Source organism: Marmota flaviventris, chromosome 3 (genome assembly GCF_047511675.1).
Source record: "Marmota flaviventris isolate mMarFla1 chromosome 3, mMarFla1.hap1, whole genome shotgun sequence".
Taxonomy (NCBI): Eukaryota; Metazoa; Chordata; class Mammalia; order Rodentia; family Sciuridae; genus Marmota; species Marmota flaviventris.
In genome coordinates this window covers 168,550,297-168,566,227 of record NC_092500.1, presented here as the reverse complement: position 1 = coordinate 168,566,227, position 15,931 = coordinate 168,550,297, and positions in this window count along the sequence as shown.

Here is a 15,931-nt window from a genome sequence, read left to right as displayed (position 1 = left end):
GGGGTCAGTGCAAGTCCGCAGGGGCTCAGCCTCGCTTCCGAGCCTCCGGCCAGGTGGCGACGTGTAGGGCGGCCGCCGAGGCGTCTCCACGCAGGGCTTGGGTGGGGAAGGAGCCTCCAAATCAACTCTTGTTTCCAGCAGAGCGGGAAGAGGGAAGGCCGCGGGGGCGGGCGCGGGGGAATCGGGGTGCAGGGCGGAGCCGGCGGTGTAGACTTGTTCTACAGGCCGCGCCCGCCGCCAGCTGGGTCGCCGCCAGAGCACAGCCACCTACGGAGCTCGCCGGCCACCAGCCCTTCCCTTCCGCCCCAAGGACCGGACCGCGCCTTGCTGCAAATCCAGCTCCAGCGCCCCAGCAAGAACAGGCTTCGTCTCTCCCTGGGCAATGGGAGGCTTGCTAAAAGCTCTGGCCTCACCTTGCCCGCCTTATCTCCAGCCCTGCAGAGCCTTCCTGTCAGACTTCCTCCCCCACTGCATTCGTAGGACCCAGAAAGTTCAACTCACATCACCTTGACCTCTCCTGCTGTCGTCGTAGTGAAAAATAAGCGCTCATACTCACTGAGCCCATGTGCCAGGCTCAGCACTGCAGTTTGACATGCCGTATTTAGTTTAACTGCCCCCAAATCTTTAGTTAGATGCTATTATTATCTCTGTGCTAAAGATGAAGGAGCGGGCCTGGAAACACTATGTTTGAATGTGCCAAGGTCACACTTAGGTGGTAAGTGATGGTACAGGAGAATCCCAGGGCCCACTGTCTAATTCACTTAAATGACATCCTCATGCGGCCTTACCAGACCTCCCTCAAACTTCATGCACTGAGCATACTCTTGCCATGGGCTCTGCTCAGGACTTTGTTTAATTCTTATAATAGTTCCCTGAAGTGTGTACAGATGATAAGACCATTTTACAGATAAAGAAGAGGAGGTTGAAGAAGTTACTGGTCTTGTCTTCTGTGGGGCCTTCTTTCTGGACAGATTCTGGAGTTGGGTAGAAGGATGCAAAGAACTTTGCCCATTGAAAATACTACGGAGTCACTGGGTTAATCAGGTACCTGGAGGCAGCCTGCCTTTGCATTTCTTGTCATGAGAAATGACAAATACAGGTTATGCTTGCCTTACTTGAAATCCTTGGGGCCAGAAACATTTTGGATTTTGAATTATTTTGGACTTTAGAATTATTTGCATATGGATAATGAGGTCTCTTGGGACCTATACCTAAACTCAAAATTCTTTTGTGTTTCCTATCACCTTACCATATAGCCTGAAGGTAACTTTATACAAAATTTTTAGTGTGCCTGTGCTTTGACTATCACCCATCACATGAGGTTAGGTGTGGAATTTTCCACTTGTGGCATCATGTTAATTTTGAATTTTGGAGCCTTTCATATTTTGGACTTTTCATTAGGTGTGCTCACTGTATTTATTATTTGTGGATAAAAGTTGGGATTCAAACACAGACTGACCAGACCCCAGGAGCTATTGGACATGTTTTCCAGGCGCTCATTCTGCCTTGTATCATAAGATTATTAAAATTGCAAGTTCCTCAGGGATAAGAGACTTTTAGATTTGGAGCACTATGGTAGGAAGAATCAGGAGACTTCAAAATTTAATCCTGGGTTCTTCCTGGGTTGCTTACTAATGTATCAGGAAGATAAGGCACAAATGAATGAAATTGTAAGGACCAAGTACTAACATTGAATGGTCACAGCAGTCAGTGTCTTAGAAATTAAACAAGTCTGGCTAATGGATATTCTGCAAAAGTAAAAGATTCAGATAAAACAAGGACATGGCTCATCTCTCAGTTCCAAACTCTGCATTGTGTTGTTATACTTTGTTTCCAGTCCCACCCTGAACCCCACTGAAATGAATAGTGTCACAGCAGCATAGAAGGGCAAGTGGACCACTGCCTACTTGTGACCCAGGAATAGCATCCCAGACTTGTAAAATAAACATGCAACTTAATAATACATTGTTGATACACGTGTACTGCCAATTTTCAAAAAGGCAAGATTCAGTCTAGTTTACGTGGTGGTTTAACCACCCGGCATATTGTTCTTCCTTTGCTGATTGACCAGGAGTTCCATTTAGAAGTATTCAGGGTCATGGGTCAACAGTGATCCCCTTTGCAGGGTAGTTTGGGGAAATAATGATTTCAGGTTAATGGAGTGTGAAATATGCCAGCTTTGACCTAATAACGGTAGCTGGAAACACATTTTAATAGTTTGGGCTAATCTGTCTGTAAATGTTACTCGTGCATGCCTCCAACCAAGTGGTTTTGACAGCCTTATTCTAGGGGAGTAAAGTTCTGCAGAGCTGGTGGCCTAGATAGGAGGGTCGAGAGCCATTGTTTGTGACAAGCTCGACTCTTTTAAATAATTGATTTCCTTGCCCCCAACCTTGTGCTTTTATTTATTTATTTTATTTTTGGTACTGGGGCCCAGTGTCACTTTACCTCTAGGCTATATCCCCAGGCCTTTCTATTTGTTTGTTTGTTTGTTTTGAGTCAGGGTCTCAATCAGTTGTCCAAGCTGGCCACAAACTTGTGATTCTACCGCCTCAGTTTCCTGAGTCACTTGGGATTGTAGCTGTACACCACCATGCCTGGTTCAGGTATCTATTTATAAAATGAGGCCTACAGTATGTTTCCTTGCTTCCAAGAAGGTACTAGAGTATCAATTTTTTTCTATAAAGTAGTTTAAAATATAAGCGTTATGTGAATATGTGTCTCTACCTGTGTTGTTTATTTTCTCTGCATTGGTGAGGCCACGCTGAAATAAATCACCTCAGTTCCTAAACCTACAAATAAATAGTAAAGTAACAATAATGAAGACGAGGCCCAGAGTTGAGGTTTACAAAATGAGCAGACATGCAGGTCAGAACCTCAAAAGTCTGGTCTCCATGCTGTGGAACTGCTAGGAGGAAGTACATTATTGAAAACGCTTATGTCAAAGTCCCAAGTCAAACCTATGAATGAGAATGTGGGGACTAGGGCCTCTGAATTGGCCTTTGATGAGCCCAAAGCTCAACAGTGAATCTTTGGCATAATAAAGTTTTGGAGCCACCAGTTTAATCCTTCGAAAAGCAACTAACACAGAGCCAGAAGGGTCAGCCATGTATCATGGGGGCATTATATGACAGGACACAGCAGTGCCAACCCTTGCCCCACTACTTCTTACATAGTTCTTATCCTAGCAGAGGGCCGCTGACCGAGCTTCTTCCCTGGGGAGGAGCGTCTGGCTGAGAGTGCGGGGCTGAGCCATGAGGCTCAGGCTTGGTTTCCACCAGCTGCTCTGTGCAGGCAGAAACCCTCAGAGCAGGGAGGTCAGGTGCTCCTCTGCCCTCGCCAGCCCTCTCAGCCTTCAGACTCTTCCAGACAGCCTTTTCTTGCCTATGTTGTTCTTATCTCCAGTGTAATTTTATTTTTGTTTGTCATTTTACAATCATTTCTAATTGTGGTAAAATACACTTGACATAAAATTGACCATCGTAGCCATTTTTGAGTGCCCAGTTCCCTGGCATGAAGTCCACTCCCATGGCGGGCATCTGGCCCCACCATCCATTGCTGAGGACGCTTTCATCTTGCACAAGTGAAACTGCACACATCATACAAGCAATATGTTGCTCCCCTTTCTACCTTTCCCCCAGTTCCCGACTTTCTGTCTCCATGATTTATGACTCTGGGGTCCTCATACAGGTGGAACCTTACATCCATTGTCTTCTCATCACTGGCTTATTTCACTTAGCATGATGTCCCCAAGTTTCTTCCACGTTGCAGCATGTGTCAAGGTTTCCTTCCTTTTCAAGGCTGAATAAATATCCCACTGTAAATATGTACCACGTTTTGTTTAGCCCTTCATCCCTCAAGGAATGCTTGAGTTACTTCCACCTGTTGACTGTTTGAGTAATGCTGCCGCCAACATGGGCGTGCGGGCGCCTCTTTGACATTCTGGTTTCACTTCCTTGGATATATACCTGGTAGGGGGGTTGCTGGATCATATGGTAATTCCATGCTTAACTTTTTAAGAGCCCTCCTACTGTTTTTCACAGTGGCTCTCTGGTGTAATTGTACGTTGATTTATGTGATTATTTGATTGTCTAGACGTCTTACTGCGAGAGCAGAGACTCTGTTTGCTTTTGCTGCTTCTGCTCTGGTACCTCAGCATCCAGAACAACACTGAGCATACAGTTGTCACCGAACTCTCTGATGAATTAATGAGTGAGTCAGCCTAATGTGTGCACAGCGTTGTGTAGACAGTCTCTGCATTTAATAAATATGAATTAGTTGGTGAGATGTGACCTACACAAAGCTGGAAGTAAATAAATAAAGGAAGGATATAATTATGTACTAAACCGTGGTTGTGTTTTTAAGCATAAGAGGAGTTGAGAGAAGGAGAGATTTTTGTGCGTGGGAACAGCCAAGGAAACATGGTAGGTTTGGGGAAAAAAAGAAAAAGAAAGACGGTAGGTTTGAAATCAGAGGGATGAAGCCTATTTAGGAGGAGGAAACTGTCTCCTCCCACCCAGCTTTTACTGAGGTGTAATTGACAAATGCAAATTGTATATAGTCGGGTGTACACATGATGTCTTGATATTCATCATGGTGAAATAATCACCACAATCAAGCTGATTAAGGTGTCCATCACCGCAAATTAATGTTACCCCTCCCTCCCTCTCTTCCTCCTTCTCTTCCTCTCATTCATTCATTCATTCTTGGGGTGAGAACACTTAAGATTTACTCTCAGAGCAAATTTCAAGTATACAATACAGTATTTCTAACCATAGCTACCATCTGTACGCTAGATCCCCATAAATGACTCACCCTGTGTAACTGAAATCTTGCACCCTTTGACCAACGGCTCCTCATTTCCCCCTCCCACCAGCCCTGGGAACTCCCATCCGACTCTCTGCTTGTGCAAGTCCAACTTTTTTACACTCCACATATGCGTGAGATTGCACAGGATTTGTCACTCTGTGCCTGGCTTATTTCCCTCAGTGGAGCATCCTCCAGGTTCATCCCCGTGTTTGCCCCGGCAGGGTTTTCATCTTTTGAAGGTTGAATACTATTCCATTTTGTATATTTACCACAATTTCATTACCCATTCATCTTTCGATGGACTCCAGGCTGTTTCCATATCTTGGCTACTGAATATACTCAGAAGTGGGATTCTTGGATCATATGGTAGTTCTATTTAAAAATTTTTTGAGGACCCCCTTACTATAATGACTGCCCTAATTTGCATTCCAACAACAGTGCGCAAGGAGAGGAGACAGTCTTAACTTGGGGCCTGCTTGGGACAGCCAGGCACAGGGCTAAATGAGGAGGCTGATGACTTCAGCCCTGCACAGCAGTGCACAGTTTGGATTGCGAGTGGGCACGTGGGGTCTAAAGCCCAGGAAGCTCAGGGTCCAGAAGCCACTGCATGGTGGGTCCAGGAACCAGCGCTGCTTGAAAATTAAGCATGTGGTCAGGCAGTGGCAGGAATCTAGCTAGTCTCCTAGGACAGGCACAGCAGAAGTGCACACCTGGATGGAGGGGCTAACAGAAGCCTGCCCTGATCTAAGAGGGCTGAGGGCACAGGCAGGACTGGGAAGGGGTGTTTTGGGGCCAGGGCTTAGAGCATAGCTCACCTGCACAAGTCAGATGTGAGATGAAAGTCATCTCCTGATGGTGTGATCTGGGCCCCACAAACCCACAGACAGGAGGACTTCTTCATGCAAGTGGGGTGCAGCCACTGTCGTTGTTGCTTTTTTATCTCAGTGGGGGTGGACTCCACAGCTGGGGCCACCCTGAGTCTGCAAGGAGGGAGGACGGTCAGCCCAGCTCTGGGAGGTGGGGAAAGAGGCAGAGGGAGAGGAGCTGGCTGCAGGATGGGTGTGCGATGGAGTGAACAGGTGTGTGGGATCAAGGTGTGGAGACTGAGCCAGGGCACAGCCAGGTGGCAGACGGGGACCTGAGAGTCAGGCAGAGTCATCCTCCTGTCTCCCTTTTCTCTCTGGAAGTAGGGAGGACAAAATCCATTGCTTCAGCATTTGAGCTTAGAGTTCCCAGGGGAGGGAGAAGTCTGTTAAACCAAATCCCCGAGGAGCCAACCGGAAGTTGGGAGACCAGCGCTGGAGGCCCCCGGGACAAGTGGGAGGCAGAGGCAGCTCTGGCTCTGCCAAAGGGATGAGCAGAAAATTTTGGCTGGAGGAGGGAGAAGGCTGAAGAACTGTCGGGGAAAGGGGGACTTTTAGTCTGTTCAGGTTATTTATAACAAAATACCTCGAAATGAGTGGCTTACCAATAACAGACGTTTATTTCTCACTCTTCTGGGGGCTGGGAAGTCCAAGACTAATGTCTGGTGAGGGGCTGTGTCCTGGTTCATAGATGCCACCTTTGTCCAGCGTCCCTGCATGGCAGAAGGGGTTAGCTAGCTCTCTGAGGTCTCCAGAAGGACGCTGGTCTCAAAGACGAAGACTTCCTGGTGCCCTAGTCACCTCCTAGAGTCCCCACCTCCTAATAACAATGCCTAGGGGTAAAGATTTCATCTATGATTCTGGGGGGACACAAACATGACTATAGCAGGGGGTGCTGCTGTTTGGATTTTCTGGGAAGCAGAGGCTGGGTGTGTAGGTGCTTTGAGGAGGACCCTTGGATGAAGATAAAGGGGCGGGAGGCCCAACTGAATTGCAGGCCCCCAAAACCTCAGGGGTCCCTATGGGGCTGTCCGGGCTGCAATGGCCTGTCAGAGTTGTCCTGCAATAGCTGTCCTTCCTATCTCCTCCTCAAGCAGTCTCTGGACATGGGCCACGTAGGAAGGTGTGGCCTTGGGTGAAGTGGTGGAACAGCTGACCCAGAGGATGACGGCAGCACTCTGAGCAGCTGGGAAAACAGGTCCTTCCTTGAAGGGGATCTGCACTGTGCATCTGTGTCCAGCACATGGCCTTTCAGCTTTGGGAAGGGACTGATGAGGAGGATTGCAAGGGACATCTCCTTGGTGACAGGGATGACTAAGGGACCATAAAGACCTGGAGAGATTAGTGTTTGGTTTTAGGCTGACTGCATATGAAGCCGGCCTTGCCTGTCACCCCCAGCCTCTCTGCAGCCATGAGTCAGGGGTACTTGGAGGACTGACAGCATCAGGGTGGTGTTCCATGGATGAGGTGGTGCAGAGGAGGACAACACATAGGAGGAAAAACCCAGCGGGGAGCTCCTGCTTCTAAGTCTTCTAAGCCAAAAATGACGGGGAGACACTTGAGCCCTCCATATGACCCCATTCCCCACAAAAAATCCCAGCAGATGTAGGCATGGTCATTCAGGGTTACCCCACATGTGGGATCTGTGCTTCTGCTGATTATCAGTTATATTGTGAAGGGCAAGGAAACTCTAGCAAGGCAGACGATTGGGAATATTGAGGGGCTGATATCTGTGGTAGCCTCTAAGAAGGCCCCCAATGATTCTTGTCCCCCCCAGACATTCAGAGTCTGTGCAGTTCTCTTGCACCCTGAATGGAATACTACAGAAACAGGGGTGTGACTCCTGAGATCAGGTTAACAAGACATGGTGACTTCCACCTTGTTCTCTCTTGGATCATTCCCTCTGGGAATCTAGCTGCCATATTGTGAGGAGGCCCAAGCAGCCCTCTGGAGAAGGCCAGGCAGCAGGGAACGGAGCTCTGCCACCAGCTGAGGGAACTTGCTGAAGCTCTCAGAGGAGACTTTAGGTATCTACTCAGCCCCAGTGCTTTCAGTGACTGCAGCGCTGGCTGTCATCTTAACTGCAATCTCATGAGCCAGGGCTGGAGCTTTGATCATCTGTGACCATGAGAGACCATACACAGCATAGCAGTGTTTATTGTTATTTTAAGCTATTAAGGTTTGGGGTGCATTTTTACCAATTAGTAGTTAGCAAATACATTATTCCCTTAGCCAAAACTCTTTTATTTTAGATGATTGTCTCAACCCTCTGCCCTGCCACCACCCCCATATATAATGAAGTGTGTTCTACACACTTTTTTCCTACCCTTCAAGATACTTCTTCAAGGACACTTTTAAAGATTGCATTGAAGCAACCTAAAAACTGAATTTTGATCCTTAATCTTTATGTATTTCTAATGTAGGGACTCACAAGAAAAGCAGACAAACATAAGGTATTCATTTTCCATCCAATTTTTTAGAACCTTTAGTTTTGTTTTATTAAAAATTCTAAAAATAAACACTGAAAATTATGACACTCAGGCATTTTTAAAACCAAATTCCTTTTAAAACCAAATTACTACTGAGTTACATCACAACCCTAAAAATAGAATTCATAAGTTCTTTACATTAGGTGCAATGTAAAATGTAAGCTTTGTGCATCATGATTTTAACTTATGAGTGATTATCGCGTTAAATGTGGATACTTCACTGATGGATGTTTTGACCTATTGGACAAGTGGATTTAACCAGTGAAAATGTTCAAGCTGGTCATATACACAATGGTATTTCATTCAAACAAATGGAAACAATTGGTAAATTAAAATGGTAGCAGATGACAGGTTGTCAATGAAGGAATGATAGAAAAAAAGGAATCATTCACGACTAGTAATTGCTAATAACATAATAAGATCACGCACATCCTCGAAATGTCTATGAATGAAAGGAAAATAATAAAGGCAGAAAATCAGATTCAAATTATGTTCAAGGACCTATGCAGAATATGTTGGAGAAACAAAAATCACTGCAAGCATGGCTTTTACCCAAGACTGTATTTTCTCTCTTTAAAACAGCTTTGGATATGCCTCAGCAGGTCAGTGGGGATGAATCCAAGGACAGAAAGGTCTGCTGGAGGGAGTGGGCAGGGCAAGTTCATTTCATCAGAGGACTACGTACTGTCCATAACCCAACTGGGCCTGAGCTGGTTCCACATGGTGTCAACTCCAGCTGGGGTCATCCAAGAGGACTTGCACCAGGAAACTGATTCAGAGGCAGGAAATCCAGCCTCCAGGATGGAATTCCCAACCAATTTTTCTGAGTCTTCCCCAGCTCTGAGTTCACCTCTTGGCCCCTAGAAACAGCATTCTTCCCATAGGCATACTCCAGACCGCATTCCTCCCAGTCCAGGGGTGACTCTCCAAGTGCAGCAGAAGGCGGGGTGTCTCGAGGCTTTTTTTGGTACCAGAGATTGAACCCAGGGGTGCTTGACCCCTGAGCCACATCCCAGCCCTTTTTATGTTTTATTTTGAGACAGGTTCTCACTAAGTTGCTTAGGGCCTTGCTAAGTTGCTGAGGCTGGCTTTGAACTTGAAATCCACTGCACCCAGCATAACCCTATTGTTTTTTGTACCCTAAACACCTACTCCCTGAGGGTGTGAGCTCTTCCCACCCAAGGGAAGGAGACTCCCTGTCTATGGGATTTTTTTCCACCTGATGTGGCTGACTGACCTTTGATCTCTCTTGGGGTCTATGGCTCTTTTCAGACTCCTGGTGATGGTTTTGATATTTATGATGGACAGTACCTCTTGTCAGCGACTTAGTCCAAGTTTCCCTGAACTGGAAAGAAGGCTCCTTGGGGACCAGCTCCTCTGTGCTGCACCATGGCCTCCTCCAGAGTTAGTCCCAGAATGGGGACGTGGACACTTCCTCTGTTGAGCTGAGCTCCCTTTACCTCCCTTCAGGGGACTCGGGGCCTACATTTTTCTCCTCTCCTTTGTACAGTAGTCTTAATACCTATGGTCAGGATCTGACCCTTGACCTCTAACTCCCTTCTCAGGCTTTCTGGAGGGATACCTCTCAAGAGGGACATCCAGAGCTCTGAGTGGGGGCAGGGGGCTAGACTAACTCGCGCTGCCCAGCCAGAATTACCGCCTCTTTTATTTTCAGAAATAGGCCTCTTTTATTTTCTTCCTCAGGTTCCTTTCCAAAGCATTGTTTGTAGTTGTGTCTAAAAGAAATGGAAATTACTGACTTTAAGTCTGACCCTGTGCTGGGAACTGGGGTTACAAGCTAGAACAAGCCCCATGCAAAGAGTTTACAGTGTTACGTGGTTCCCAGGAATAGAGTTCAAGGTCCCCATTGCAGTGCCCAGGGCTATAGGCTCCTCCCACAAGTGAGGGGCCTCCAGGCTCTTGTGTGGTTTTGGTATAGCTACCTTGAACACCTGCTTTCCCCTGACTCCACCTACTCATCCTTCAAGAGGTGGATTAGACGTCAAGGCCCTCCTAAGAGTTTCCCAGATCCGTCCAGAAAGCCAGCGACTCTGTACTTTGCCCACTGCACGGCCTCTACCACATGTGGTTGTATTAGATTCATTATTTATTTTGCTGTCTCACCGTCTTGACTGTCTGAAGCTCCTCCACAGCAGGCGCTTGATTCAGCCTCTGTGTTCCCAGCACACAGTCAACACTCAACCAACCGACCAGTAACATGGATGGATGAATGAATGGCGTCTTGAGTGGAGGAGTCATTTTGAGGGTTCAGGTCTAGCACGGGTTTAGGAGGCTCCTGGAGGGTGGGCAAGAGTGTCTTGCTTGAATCAGAAGATGGGAGGGGGCTCTGATATGGATTTAACCTACCCCCTAATTTTGCCTTAGATTTGCTCTGCCTAAGGAGGTATCTTGTATGGGAAAGAGTTTCAGTGACTTGACCTTTGATCCCTGGCCCTGGATGGATCCGTCTCTGGAACCTTGTTCTCCACATGACCTAAATCTTGAGTTAGGTGGTGATCATATCTGGATTTCTAAATTGACTGTGTAATTTACTTAGTTCTAATATAGTAATAATACCTTACGATTATATTGTATCTTTCATCTCAAACCTCAAAGCATTTTCTAAATAGTAATGGATGTGAACAGCCCTAAGGGTTTGCAGCCTCTGACTCCATTTCTCTGCTGAATTAAGGCAGGTTAGAGAACTCACTTGCCAGGATGATAGACTGGTATTATTTTTTTTAAAGACATTTGCCACGAGGGAGCCTTGCAAGCACACATGACAGCAGGAAGAAGAGCATGACGAACATCGAGGTGCGTACCGCCGGCCCGTCAGCTTATGGCCCACCTTGGTGAGCTCACTTCTACCCTCTCCCATTATTTAGGAGCAAATTTGGAGTATCCTTCACTTGTATCCATAAATATTTCAAGGTCTCCAAAATATAAGGACTCTTTATAAAAAATAATCATATAGCAGGATCACACCATAAATAATAAACAACCACCTTATATCAAACACCCAGTCCTTTAAAAAATTTCCAGTAGTTTTATAAATATTATACATTCAAATTTTGTGGGTTTTTTTTTTAAATTTTTTTTTTTTTTAGTTGTAACGGACACAATACCTTTATTTTATTTATTTGTTTTTACGCAGTGCTGAGGATCGATCCCAAGGCCTCGCACATTGAGTCGAGTGCTCTACCAACTGAGCCAGAACCCCAGCCCCTAAATTTTGTATTTTTGAATCAAGACCTAAATGTGGCTACCTTCTATGGCTGGTTGATGTCTTTTATGTTTCTTTTAAGCTTGCAGGCTGTCTTGCAATTTATTTGATGAAGTGGGTCTTTTGGAGAGTTATCACTTTCTGGATTCTTCTGATATATTCCCTTGTATCATTTAGCCTGTTCCTCTTGTCTCTGTGTTTTATATAAATTAGTAGTTGGAGGCTTCATCAGAATAGACTCTGATTTTGGGGGTGGGCAAGGTCACTGCCCTCAGGAGGCAGATAATGCCTCCTTGCAGCTGCTGGTGGTCCAGGCTTTTCTTCATCTATGATTTAGTTATTCTGAAAAACTGTGGATTGGAAAGAAAAAAATACTATTTCTCTTCCTTTACTTACTAATTTTCAAAATAATGAGTTGGTTTATTAGCACCATCCAACAGTAACTAAACTAGATTGTTTAAGATAGCTTTATTGAGGCCCAACTGACATAAACTTCGTATGTTTAAAGTGGATACTAGGAAAGTTTTGACTAATGTACACACTTGTGGAAACAGCACTGTAACCATGAAAGTCAACACATTAGTCATGAATCAGATTTTAAAAGTTTTATAAACTGATCAATTTGAACATGTTAGTATTTTCAACTATTTTTGTTTTCTATTTAAACTGAAATTGTCCCATTTTTGAATAACAGGAGCTTATTCGAGTTGTCCTATGGTCCTTTGGAAATGACCCTCACCGTCTCTGTTAATTTCTTTGCTGTGTTCTCGTGACAGGGAGCTCCAATCCTGACATCAGCCTTTTCTCCAAGGAGACCTGGGTTCTTTCGGTTAGAACAGGGCACTTTATATATTAAATGGTAGTTAAACAGGGGAGCAAAATGCCATATGATTTTTGGTGTGGGTTATGCAGTCAGAATGCAATTGCTATTTTACTAAGAAGTTCTGTAATTACATCTTTTGTTTGTACAATTTTTTTTTTTCACTGAAACACTTTTATAAAATCAAATTCATCTTTGGGAGAAACCCAAGGGTGGAAGAAAAAGAAAGTTAAAAAATTATACACACACACACACATTTTTTTTGGTGGCACTGTAAATTAAACCCAAGGGCACTCTAACAATGAGCCATATCCTTTGTCTTTTTATTGTTAAAATTTTGAGATAGGGTCTCACTAAATTGTCCAGGCCAGTCTCAAATTTGTGATCCTTCTGTCTCAGCTTCCTGAGTGGCTGGGATTACAGGCAGGTGCCACCCCTCTTGGCTATTATCCCATTTTACATTATGAAAACAGATAAAATTGTTGTGGTTTGTATACTGTTTTGTAGAAAGCTAGTGGCAAGTTTTCAGAGAATCTAGCCCCCTTACAATGAAAACAGGGGTCCTCGTCTTGCTGCTGTGGCACCCTGGACTGAACACCTTCAGAAAATAATTTTGACTTTGGAGATCAAAGAGTGGATAGGAAGCTTCAAACAATGGAAAGAAAGAATATTAGCATTTTTTTTTTACTGCTTTTCTTTTTCCTTTCTCCTTTCATTTTTCCCTTTCTTCCTTTTGTCTTAAACTTGAAAGATAATTATAGGATGAAAAATTAGAGATTTGCAAAACTCCGGCTTAAAAGATTCTTCCATAAACCTTTCAGGTCAACACTCTCCATCAACAATTAAGGACACTCAGAGCCTTTGCCTTAATGACAGCACTTAATGCTAAATCCAGATAAATGGGCAGCTCTGCTTTTAGAAAGATGCAGTGCAGTCGGCAGCAAGCTCAGTCGATTTAGAGTTATGAAAGCAAATCTCCAAACAGCAGCTTTAAGTGTATGAAAACGAGTCCAAGAGCTTAGAAAGAAATGCAGACATAAAAATAGTGATGTGAACCCAATGGCTGTCATCTGAATTAGGAAAAGGACACATGCACACACCATGTCACAGCTATGCCTTTGATTTTGCTGTGGTCACCAGAGAGGAAATTGAAAGGAAGCCTACATTTGTGCTAACTGAAGAACTAACTAGCTATTAATTATTAATTAGCTTATGAACAAACATTATAGAATTCAGCTTCCCCAGAGATCTCTAAAATTGTGCACTAATAGAACAAGAATCAGAGGCTCTGGGGTCCAGGCACTGAAGGCAAGAACTAGGTGCCACTGTGGATCAACCAGGATAGTGTTTCCCAAACTGTTCTAAGGACCCCTAGTGTTCCAGGGATAAAGGTGTCCCATGATTAAATGAAGGAAGTTAGACTACATCCCTGCTCAAAGATTCCCGAAGTATACATCTTTTGTTAAAGGCTCTGAGAAATCCTTAATGAAATACATGTGCTGTTGTTTGTTGAGATCCATTTTCTCAGATGTGCTTAACTATAAAATTACCCCTACTTTTTTGCCTCACACTTACTAACTTGTGCACATGAGCATCGAAGAAACAATCATTTTTGAGATATTGATATGGTCCTTTCCTTTTACAGATGAGGACAACAGGATCCAGGAATGAGAACTAAATTATTCAGTCAAGTGACTATTGTTGGAGATGTCAATGTCAGGGTCACATTCTCTCACATATCCGCAGGGGTCGTAATTGTCATTTTTAGGGCTGATTTCATTTTTGAAATCAGTGAAGTCTGGTGAAAGGAAGTGAGTTAACCAACTAGACGATGCCATTTCATGTTGGGGGGCGGGGAGTCTTGGATAACTCAAGTCAGAGGCAATCCCAGGGGAACCTCCAAATGCATCATGAGCAATGTCAACATTAGCGGAATAAATACGTGAACTTTTGCTGGGAGAACATTTGTTTAGATGTTCGAATGCTGATGCATTGATTTGACGATTTTCCTTCATATGGAATCAAACCTTTCAAATCCTGGTTCAAATAACAAATAAGAATGATAAATTCAGTCCTTTGACGTGGACTTACTTTTCAGGCTGGGTCCCTGCTCAGGGTCCCAGGTTGGTTCTCCTGCAGCCACTGATAACATCATGGTCACCTCTAGAGTCCTTTCCTGGCATTGTTCAGCATATCATTGATGTTGAGCAAATGGGAAAGGAAATACAATTCAGAGCTCACAAAGCTGAGGGAGCTGGTTTTCAAGTTCATGACTTTCACATCTATGGCACAAAAGCATATGCATTTGAACTAACTAGGCACGTAAGGATGGAGTAACTACCCTTGGATCTGTTCTTTCCTTTTAATGGGAAAACGCTTTTTAATTAGTGTTTTTGAAACTTGTTTGACTGCAGGAGGAGGCTTGTTCCTGTGCATTTTTAGTTTAGCACCTTCCTACAAAGTAGTGGGGAAAGGATGTAAGAAGAAAGCCCTGGAAAAATCAAAAGTCTTATTAATTCTGATCTCTTTAATTCACCATCATGAAACACTTGTGGGAAGAGGAATAAGACTGCAACTGAGTCCTAACAGTCTAATAATTGAATTGACAAGTATGCGAATGAATGCCAGGTCCTGTTGCTTAGGTAAAAGAAATGGGGGCAGTAGCACCCCCACAAGACTTTATGGAATAATTGACATTTTATAAAATCTTAAAGAACAGATAACATCTTAATTGAGTTAGGGATTAGAGTGTAATGGGCTATTCAGAAGGAAGAAACAATAAATTAAGAGCTGGTAAGTACAGAGGGTCATGGTGACCTGTCGCCCATCAGTCTCCCTGACCACTGGAGTATTCATGGGTATGGAGGAGAGGAAGGATCGCTCCTGAGGGGTAGAGGGTAGGAAAGAGTGGACGCTTGAACTACTCTCAGCTCTTTAACTAAAAGTCATTTCCCACCCTTCACTCTCTTGCAGACAATAATAGTATGATCTGGCAACGGCCATTAACATGAAATCAAACCCTGCCCCCACTTCCCTTCATTCTGGTACTGGTTAATCCACTTTGTGGTTCTGTGGGAGGCTCCCTCAGCCAGTAACACTTTGAAGGAGCCATAAAATGATGGAAGAAGCCAATTTAGAAATAAACACATTGATCCTGAAAAACGCCAGTGTTTCACTGAGTACAGGAAATCCAGCAGAGACCTGAAATACACAGGTCCATTGTTATTTGGCATTAAAGCATATCTATTATGCCGTACGTCATATATCCAGTATCTCCAAGGCATGAAGCAGTCCACTGAAGTGCACTTAAAAAATAACTAACATTTCTCGTGTCAGGAATGTAATTAACACTTGTTCATTTTTTCTTTTTATAAGGCATTGATTACTCTTGCTTTCATTTTGTGCCAGTGTTTTACAGAGAAAATAGAAGAATTGCCTTCAAGCACATTTCTTTCTTTAGTTTTAAACAAAAGCGAGATTACAGAAAAGTTGGCGGTGTTATACAAATAATTTATTTTCCTGAATCATTTGAGAACAAATTGCTGACATAATGCCCCATTATCCTCTTGGTACTTGATTCGGGCTGAATTTTGTCCCCCGAAGTACATATGTCAAAATGCTAACCCTCAGTACCTGGGAATGTGGCTGTATTTGTTGACGGGGTCTTTAAAGAGGTAAATAAGTTAAAGTAAGGCCTCTAGGGTACCCTTATGCAATATGACTGGTA